The sequence below is a fragment of the Ursus maritimus genome, unplaced genomic scaffold (assembly GCF_017311325.1).
Source record: "Ursus maritimus isolate PB19 unplaced genomic scaffold, ASM1731132v1 scaffold_29, whole genome shotgun sequence".
Classification (NCBI taxonomy): domain Eukaryota; kingdom Metazoa; phylum Chordata; class Mammalia; order Carnivora; family Ursidae; genus Ursus; species Ursus maritimus.
This window is the reverse complement of record NW_024425452.1, coordinates 14,858,716-14,868,311: the sequence shown is the minus strand read 5'-3', so window position 1 is coordinate 14,868,311 and position 9,596 is coordinate 14,858,716. Positions and strand designations below refer to the sequence as shown.

Sequence of the window (9,596 nt, the reverse complement as noted above, 5' to 3'; positions counted from 1 at the left end):
CCACGACTGCCCTTCCCGCCCAGCACCGCTTCGCGCCGCCGTGACCCGCCCCTGCGTGAGCGCCGACGCCGCCGACGCCACCGACGCCGCGGGCGGAAAGAGGTGCGAAACCGCTTCAAAAGGAGGAGCGGCCCGCTCTGGCTTGGTATCCCCCCGACCCTCTTTCTCAACAGTCGCGGGCCTGCCTTCCCCGGGCCGCGCAGGAAGCTGGGAGTTGTAGTTCTGATCGCGCCGGAGACTGTCCGGCGCCTAATTGAAGAGTGGAAAGGGGCACTCAGCGGCGGCGCTTGCGTTCCTCTAGGCTGTTACTGTACTTAAGTAGTGTAATAGACGACCTTTCTCTCTCAATCACTGTTTCCCTCTCTCCACCTTTTCTAAAAATTTTTATTTGTCAGAGATAGCACAAGCAGGGGGAGCAGCAAAGGCAGAGAGAGAAGCCGGATCCCCACTGAGCAGTAAGTCCTATGGGAGGCTGGATCCCAAGCCCCTGGGATCACGACCTGAGCCGAAGGCAAAGGCTCAACCGACAGTCACCCAGGCGCCTCACTCCCCACCTTTCTTTCTTCTACTTTTTCCTTTTCTTCTTTTCTTTTTATACAAATATCGGTCTAGATAATCTAGATCATTGGTGTTAAAATGCTCTTTCATTGTTTGCTCAGATATTTCCTTACCAAAATCGTGGCCGACTTTTTTCTTTTCAGTATTTACACATGGATGATTGTGAACCGATACAGTTTATGAAAACAAATTTTTGCTGACGATATTTTTAATAAAGATTTTATTTATGTATTCATTTGAAAGAGAGAGAGAGAGCACAGAAGGTGGGGGTGGGGGTGGGGGGAGAGGAAGAAGCCGACTCCCCGCTGAGCAGGGAGCCCCAGGTGTGGCTCTTCCAGGACCCTGGGATCATGACCTGGGTGGAAGGCAAATGCTTAATCGACTGAGTCACCCAGGCGCCCCCTGGCGATATTCTTTTAAAGCTTTTTCTCCTAGACGTATCAGCCCAAGATCACTTGACAAGTTTAAGGTCCCACAACATCACCTTTGTGATTTTGCTTGTGACCTGCAATGAGTGAGATCACACAACAGAGGAACTACGAGGCATTATCACAAGACAAAGGAATAGAGTTATTAGGAAATTTTAAGGAAGGGTAGAGGTAGGTGTAATATAAGTGAAGCAGTATTTCAATAGGTACAAAGCCAATTAGGGCTGTGTGTAAAGAGTTCAAGGTCACCTCTGGACTACAGATTCCTGTTAACTTGGAAACTACAGAGTTAACATAGATACTAATTGTTGGCCCAGAACCTCCTTATCTGTAGCCCTGCACTTGGTTTGGCATGAGGCTGGTTCTCTGTGTCACAGTGTCCAGCCAAGGGAGGGCTATTTCATTCTTACTGATAGATTTTCAAACAACAAAGCTGTTACACTATGATTTTCGAGGACAAATTTTCTCATTGTGTAAATAAGAAAGCAGTAGTCACAAAGGTCACCTTGACTCTGCAAGTGCAGTATTTCTTTGGGACAAATATTGTCTGTTAATTTTTCAACTGACCTTATCTCTCTGTTATTTGAGCCCAGCAGATATTTACTTTTTCATTTGGAGCCCTGTTTTTGCTGGTCTAAATGAGAACATGGCATTTGATTACTTATGTTCCTAGCTAGTATTTGATGAATCTGTTTGATTTCCCCAAAGTACACTACAACTGCAGGTACATTTGTATCAACTAAATTTGAGACTTGCTGATGAAAGTTGAGAAAAAGAAACAACTGCTAAGATGATAGACCCAAAAGCTGCATGTAAGTTAACCATTTTTAAATCTCTTAAATGTCTAGATGAGATTTGTATTTAAGCAATTTTTCTTATGTGCTGGTGAGAGTTCAGTGGAAACTGTACTGTGAAAGGTTGCAGGTGGGAGTCATTCAGTTAAGTTCTTGGAAAACAGTAAATATGTGGCTGTAGCCCAAATATGTTCATGCCCTTCAATTCAGTAATTGTTGCACGGATAGTCTTTTTCTTCTTTTCTTTTCTTTCTTTCTTTCTTTCTTTCTTTCTTTCTTTCTTTCTTTCTTTCTTTCTTTCTTTAAGATTTTATTTATTTATTCGAAAGAGATAGAGACAGCCAGCGAGAGAGGGAACACAAGCAGGGGGAGTGAGAGAGGAAGAAGCAGGCTCATAGCGGAGGAGCCTGATGTGGGGCTCGATCCCACAACGCCGGGATCACGCCCTGAGCTGAAGGCAGATACTTAACCGCTGTGCCACCCAGGCGCCCCTCTTTTTTTTTTTTTTATGATTTTATTTATTTATTTGAGAGAGAGAGAGCAGGCCTGCATGAGTCGGGGGGAGGGCAGAGAGGGAAGGACAAGCAGACTCCCAGCTGAGCAAGGAGCCCACCACAAGCTCCATCCCAGGACCCTGAGATCTTGACCTGAGCTGAAGTCAGATGCTTAATGGACTGAGCCACCCAGGCGCCCCTGGCATAGTCTTTTTCATTTTAGATATTTTAATAGGTGTGTAGTGATATCACATTGTGATTTTAATTTGCGTTAACCTAGTCATAACGTTGAAACTCTTTTTATGCATTCATTTGCCATCCATATATCTTCATTGGTCATGCCTTTTAAGGTCTTCTGCCCATTATTTAAATTATTTTCTTTTTTTTTTTTTTTAAGATTTTATTTATTTATTTGACAGAGATAGAGACAACCAGCGAGAGAGGGAACACAAGCAGGGGGAGCGGGAGAGGAAGAAGCAGGCTCATAGTGGAGGAGCCTGATGTGGGGCTCGATCCCATAACGCTGGGATCATGCCCTGAGCCGAAGGCAGACGCTTAACTGCTGTGCCACCCAGGCGCTCCTAAATTATTTTCTTATTATCGAATTTTAACAGTTGTTTATTCTGGGTTCAAGACCTTAACAGATATGTGATTTCCAAATATTTTCTCACAGTCTGTAGCTTGCCTTTCCATTTTCTTAAAATTGTCTTTCAAAGGGAAGTTTTTATATTTGTTGAAGTCCAACTTATCAATTTTTTACTTCACTCGATTATGCTTTTGGTGGTGTATCTAAGAAATCCTTGCATAAGCAAAGTTACAAATATTTTTGTCTTTGTTTCCTTCTAGAAATTTATAATTAGGTTTTAATTTTAGGTCTGGTCCATTTTGAATTCATTTTAACTGTGATAGGTATGGATTGAAGTTCATGGTTTTGTATATAGATATATAATTGTTTCAGCATGAATTGTTGAAAAGACTATCCTTTCTTCTCTGAATCTCCTTTGCACCCTTGCCAAATGCCAGTTGTTCATATATCTGTGGGTCTATTTCTAAACTTTCTATTATGTTCTGTAGCTTTGCAATAAGCTTTGAAATCAGGTATAGTCTTCCAGCTTGAATCTTCTTTTTCAAATTGTCAGTTTAATTTCTCTCAGCGACATTTAGTATTTTTCAGTGTATATAGATAGTTCACAGATCTTGTCAGGTTAATCACTAAGTATTTCATATTTTTTGATGCTATTGTAATTGGTATAGTTCTTCAGAATTCAATCTGACTTTTTTTTAAGGCTGAATAGTATTCTACTGTGTATATATACACATTGTTTTTATCTGGTCATCTATCAACAGGCACTTAAATTGTTTCCAAGTCTCAGTTATTTTGAATAATGGTGCAATGAACATAGAAGGGCAGATACCTCTTCAAAGTACTAATTTTATTTTGTTTGCATATATACCCTGAATTGGGAGAGGTAGGAGGGGACTTGGGGGGAAGGCAGAGGGAGAGAGAGAATCTTAATCAGTCTTCACACCCAGTGCAGAGCCCAGGGGCTTGATTTCATGACCCTGAGATCATGACCTGTGCCAAAATCAAGAGTCAGATGCTTAGCTGACCGAGCCACCCAGGCGCCCCTCTATTTTAATTCTTTGAGGAACTTCATACTGTTTTTTGTAATGGTGTGCCAATTTACATTTCCGCCAGCAGTGGACAAGGGTTCCCTTTTCTCCACATCTTGGCCAACACTTGTCATCTTTTGAATTTTTTTTACAATAGCCATTTATAGGCATGAGGTGATATTTAACTCTGGTTTTGATTTGTATATTCCTGATGATTAATGATGTTGAGCACTTTTTAATATAACTCTTGGCCATTTGTATGTCTTCTTTGGAAAAATGTCTGTTCAGGTCCTCTGCCCATTTCCTGAGTTATTTGGGGATTTTTTTGCTATTGAGTTATATGAGTTCCTGTGTATTTGGATATTAACCTCTTATTGGATATGTGGGTTTGTAGATACTTTCCCCCATTCTGTAGGTCACCTTTCCATCTTGTTAGTTATTTCCTATGCTGTGCAGAAGCTTTTTAGTTTGATGTTGTCCACTTGTTTATTTTTGCTTTTGGTTTCCGTGCTTTTGGTGTTATATCCAAAAAAGTCATTGCCAAGACCAACATCAATGAACTTTTCCCCTGTTTTCTTCTATTAGTTTTACAGTTTGTCTTTATTTTAAATTGAAGTATAATTGACCTACCATATTATTTTAGTTTCAAGTGTACAACACAGCGATTTGTAACTCTACCACCATTCTCGTATGTATATATATTTTTAAGGCACCATGCCCAATGTGGGGCTTGAAATCATAACCCTGCAATAAGAGTCATATTCTCTATTGACTCAGTCAGGTGCCCCCTTCCCATATTTTCTTTTCTTTTCTTTTCTTTTCTTTTTTAAGATTTTATTTATTTATTTGACACACAGAGAGAGACAGCCAGCGAGAGAGGGAGCACAAGCAGGGGGAGTGGGAGAGGAAGAAGCAGGCTCATAGCGGAGGAGCCTGATGTGGGGCTCGATCCCAGGATTCTGGGATCACGCCCTGAGCTGAAGGCAGACGCTTAACGACTGAGCCACCCAGGCGCCCCGCCCTTCCCATATTTTCAATTATCATTCCACTATAATAAAGCGTCTTACCTTCTCCCTTACTTTTTGATTTTTATTATGATTCATAGATTTCTATTTTATTCAATGGGTTATAATTTTTTATTGTTCATTGCTATAACAGAAATAAAGCTGTATTTTATTGAGGTATGGTTGACAAAATTGTGTATATTTAGGTGTACATGATGTTTTCATGTTATTATACATTGTGAAATGATTGCCACAGCTAACTTAATTAACATATCCCTCACCTTACATAGTTACCGTGTGTGTGTGTGTGTGTGTGTGTGTGTGTGTATGGTGAGAGCCCTTAAGATCTCCTGTCTTGGGGCACCTGGCTGGCTCAGTTGGTAGAGCATGTGACTCTTGATCTTGGGGTTGCAAGTTCAAGCCCCATTTTGGATGGAGAGCTTACTGGAAAAAAAAAAAAAAAGATCTACTCTCTTAGCAAATTTCAAGTATACAATACATTATTATTATAGTCACCATGCTATACATTAGGTTTCCCGAACATACACCTCTTGTAACTGAAAGTTTATTCTCTTGGGCCAACATCTCCCCATTTCCCGCATCCCTACAGCACCTGGTAACCACCACTCTACTCTCTGTTTCCATGAGTTCAACTTTTTTTACATTTCACATATGAGATCATGCAGTCGATCTTTCTGGCTTATTTTGCTTAGTATAATGTCCTCCAGGTATATCCATGCTGATGTAAATGGAAGGATTTCCTTCCCTTTTAAATTTAAATTTTCATGCCTGTTAATTCTTCTTTAATTTTGAACAGTTTCTAAGTCTTTCCTTGTCATTTTTGAAGAATATAGGCCAGTTATTTTATAGAATGTTCCTCAGTTTAAGTTTGTCAGTGTTTCCTCATGATCACATTCAGGTTATAACTCTGGCCAAAATACTACTTAAGTGATCTTGTGTTGCTTTTAGGGAATCACATTCAGAGACACATGATATTTATCTGACCCTTAATGATGATGAGGATTATTGATAATAATCATATGGTCAAAGTATTGTCCACTTTCTTCCACTTTTTCTGCTGCATATTTAGATTTTTCTCCTTGTAATTTATAATCAATCTGTAGGATAATACACTGAGAATATGAAAATGTCCTCTCCTCATTAAACTTACACTTCAATATTTAGTATCCTCTGATGATTCTTGCCTAATCAGTCTCTAATATGATAGTTGTAAATAGTAATTTTCTAACTCTACCACCCTTTCCGTATTTTTAATTGGCGTTCTGCTGTAATAAATGGTCTTCCTACCTACCTTGCTTTTTGATTTACCTATTCATTGTTATTATGGGTTCATAATAATAATGGATTTCTATTTTATTGAATGGGTAATAAGCCGTTCCTGTCCTAATTTATTTTGATGCTCAGTTTGTCCCGGGTTTGGCCAGTTGGAGTCCCTTTTGCAGCCTCATATGGCCATCATTCTTTGAGCAGTCCCTTACTTTTTGGCATAACATACAATGTTCTAAGCACATTTGGTACCTTTTCTGCTCCCACCCTGAAATCTGCCATTTCTACAAGGAGTGCTTTTTCTTTTTTTGGAAAATGGTATTTAGAAATCAAGATCTGAGAAAAACAGATACAGGCCATTTTTAACGAAAGGACAAAAGATAGTAACTATGATCAGAACCCAAAGTTTTATTCTTAATCCTAGAAATCAAAAATAAACTTAGTGCCAAAGAGCTTAACAAAGTTCAGAGCACAGATTCAGTGTGAAGCTTATCTCATCATTATGGGTAAAGTGACTTTGAATGGGTGCATACCCAAAGATTCTCAAACGTGCTCAATCTTACCATATCAAAGAGTATGGAAACTGGGATCTCAACAGAATCTAGGTAGCCCTTCAAATTGTTAAAACTAAACAATAGAGGAACATGAGTGACCTGCCTGTGTTGCAATAAACCAAGTACATTTAGCGGCAAGAGAGAACACCCCATAGGCAAAGTTTAGGAACATCTTAATCTGGAAAAGTCAGGGAGAACTTTTAAAATGAGCATTAGGTGCTTACAGGGTAGAATAAATGTCTTTTTTTCTAGGGCAAAATAAAGAAAGTATTAATACTTGGATCAAGTGCTCTAAGTGGGTGTGGTTTTTTTTTTTATTTAAAGATTTTATTTATTTATTTGAGAAAGTGAGAGAGATCACAGAGGGAGAGGGAGAGAGAGAAGCAGTCTTGCTGCTGAGCCAAGAGCCCGACATGGGCCTCCATCCCAGGACCCTGGGATCATGACCTGAGCCAAAGGCAGATGCTTAACCAACTGAGCCACCCAGTGCTCCTTATTTGTAACTCATTTAGAACCAATATATGTAGCTGAATTAAAAAGAATATATATATATATTCTATTATCTATAAAAATATCAACACATCTAAAAATACCTTAAGGAAGGACCGTAGAAATTCTAGTTGAATGATAGTTATATTTTGCAAAGACAATTTTGTTTACATTTAGTAGGAAAAACATACTACAAAGTAGTTTTTTTATTATATTATATTTTATTATGTTACGTTAGTCACCATACAGTACATCGTTAGTTTTCGATGTAGTGTTGCATGATTCATTGTTTGCATATAACACCCTGTGCTCCATGCGATATGTGCCCTCCTTAATACCCATCACCGAGCTAACCCATCTCCCCGCCTCCGTCCCCTCTGAAACTCTGTTTGTTTCCTGGGGTCCATAGTCTCTCGTAGTTCATCTCTCCCTCTGATTCCCCCTTTATTTTCCCCTTTCTTCTCCTAATATCCTCCATTCTATTCCTTATGTTCCACATGTAAGTGAAACCATATGATAATTGTCTTTCTCTGCTTGACTTATTTCACTTAGCATAATCCCCTCCAGTTCCATCCATGTTGATGCAAACGGTGGGTATTCATCCTTTCTGATGGCTGAGTAATATTCCATTGTATATATGGACCACAACTTCTTTATCCATTTGTCTATTGAAGGGCATCTCGGCTCCTTCCACAGTTTGGCTCTTGTGGACATTGCTGCTATAAACTTTGGGGTGCATGTGGCCCTTCTTTTCACTACATCTGTATCTTTGGGGTAAATACCCAGCAAAGTAGTTTTTTTTTTTTAAAGGAAATTACATGTATCTCAGTAACATTTTTCAATAAAAATGTTAACCTTCCTGGATAGTGTGTATATATCCTACATAGCATGCACATTTATCTTGGATGTTGTCTCTTTATCCTACATAGTATGGCTCTTCAGAAGACAAATAAGCCAGAGCCACTAGGCAATTATAATAGTAATGCCATAATGTGTGTGGGTAGAGAAGTAAACAGCTCAGAAAAGGATCTTTTCCCGGATTTTGTAACTTAATAAGAAATGAGCAAATACTTTTTAATGTTTTCAATGTGATTTATTTATATTTAAGTATAAGTAGCAAATGTTAACATAAGTTATTTCCTTAATCATATTTATTTTGTACAACCACATTGTTATCAAGCAGCATTATGGAATGTTCCCTGGGTCCACAGTTCTGAACTTTCCAGCTATCGTATGCATCCTCTTTTCCAAGTTTAAACATGACCTTACACTGAAGAAGCATGACTTGTTATTGCAAAGTTGTTGTGTGTGACAACCTGACATCACAGGAGAAACGTCTTGATGAAGAATATTTTATCTTTCATTCATTTACAAAATGCTATTTTTCTTTTTATGTGATTATCCAACCCATGTGATTTTATTTTCAATTTTTTTTCTTTTGATACTATGAAATCAAACCAGTTAAAACTAAACAGTATAGCAATAAAACCAACCAAATACATAGGATGTTATATCTTATATAGGATATTTTAGATGATATTTATGTTTTATATTACACATCTGTATTTAATGTAGTTGGGCAATAAAAAGTTAAAAGCATGTAAACAAACAAAAAACGTTTTAGATCCATGCATTGTTTTAACACTCACAAAAACTTGGGTTTATTTCTTTTTCAGGAGTGCAGTGGAATATTTTTATATTAAAATTAAAAGGTCTTTCTGCTTTCATTGTTTTTTTGGATTCTTATTTTATACATTTTTAGGTAACAGAATAATTCTGTAATTTCATTGCAAAAACACCATTACTTGGTTAGATATGATTATCAGATTTTAGGCTGACTTTGCTGCCCTCAAGTTCATGAACATTGATTATTTCACTGTTTACTTTTCCAAACATGTGCTTATGCTAAAGATCCAAAAACTAAAATGGGGAGCCAGTGGTAATAATAAATGTATGGTGACTGATAAGGACAATGACAAATCTTAGGGGTTGAAGTTTTTGTTGCTATGATGAGAGCTCTATTGTGTTAGGTTAGCTGTGCAGAGAAGCATTTGGGGACAGGAAAATGCATTATTTCCAAGAAACGATATTGCATGCTTAGTTGACTGCTAGAAATTCTCTGGTTTGATGCATCACTGATATTTATGGTGGAATCTACATGCAACTTCTTCAGCAAGCTCGTTGCTCCATCAAGAAAGCCAGCGATATTACAGATGTCTCACAGCCTGTCACTATGTGTCTCTGTGCTCACTGCCAGGGAGGCTGCAATTCTCCAACAAAATCCAATGTGAGATTCAGAACTGAAGGTGTTTTATTTCAGTTACCTACAATACCTACTAAAAACAAATTTCAAAAAAACAGAGCAAATTTTGTT

The 9,596-nt window shown here is 38.3% G+C and overlaps 1 protein-coding gene across 2 annotated transcripts in view; it reads right to left on the bottom strand.

Annotated features, from left to right (window-relative positions):
- Positions 1-8,030: 8,030 nt before the first annotated feature.
- The window catches only part of BEND6 (BEN domain containing 6), a 43,484-nt gene continuing 41,918 nt past the window's right edge, over positions 8,031-9,596 (bottom strand). The window contains exon 7 of one of the 2 annotated variants that reach the window (XM_008691753.2): positions 8,031-9,558. The gene's annotated coding sequence lies outside the window, so the exon portion shown is untranslated. The remainder of the gene's footprint in view (positions 9,559-9,596) is intronic. The other variant, XM_008691754.2, reaches the window with a different exon arrangement.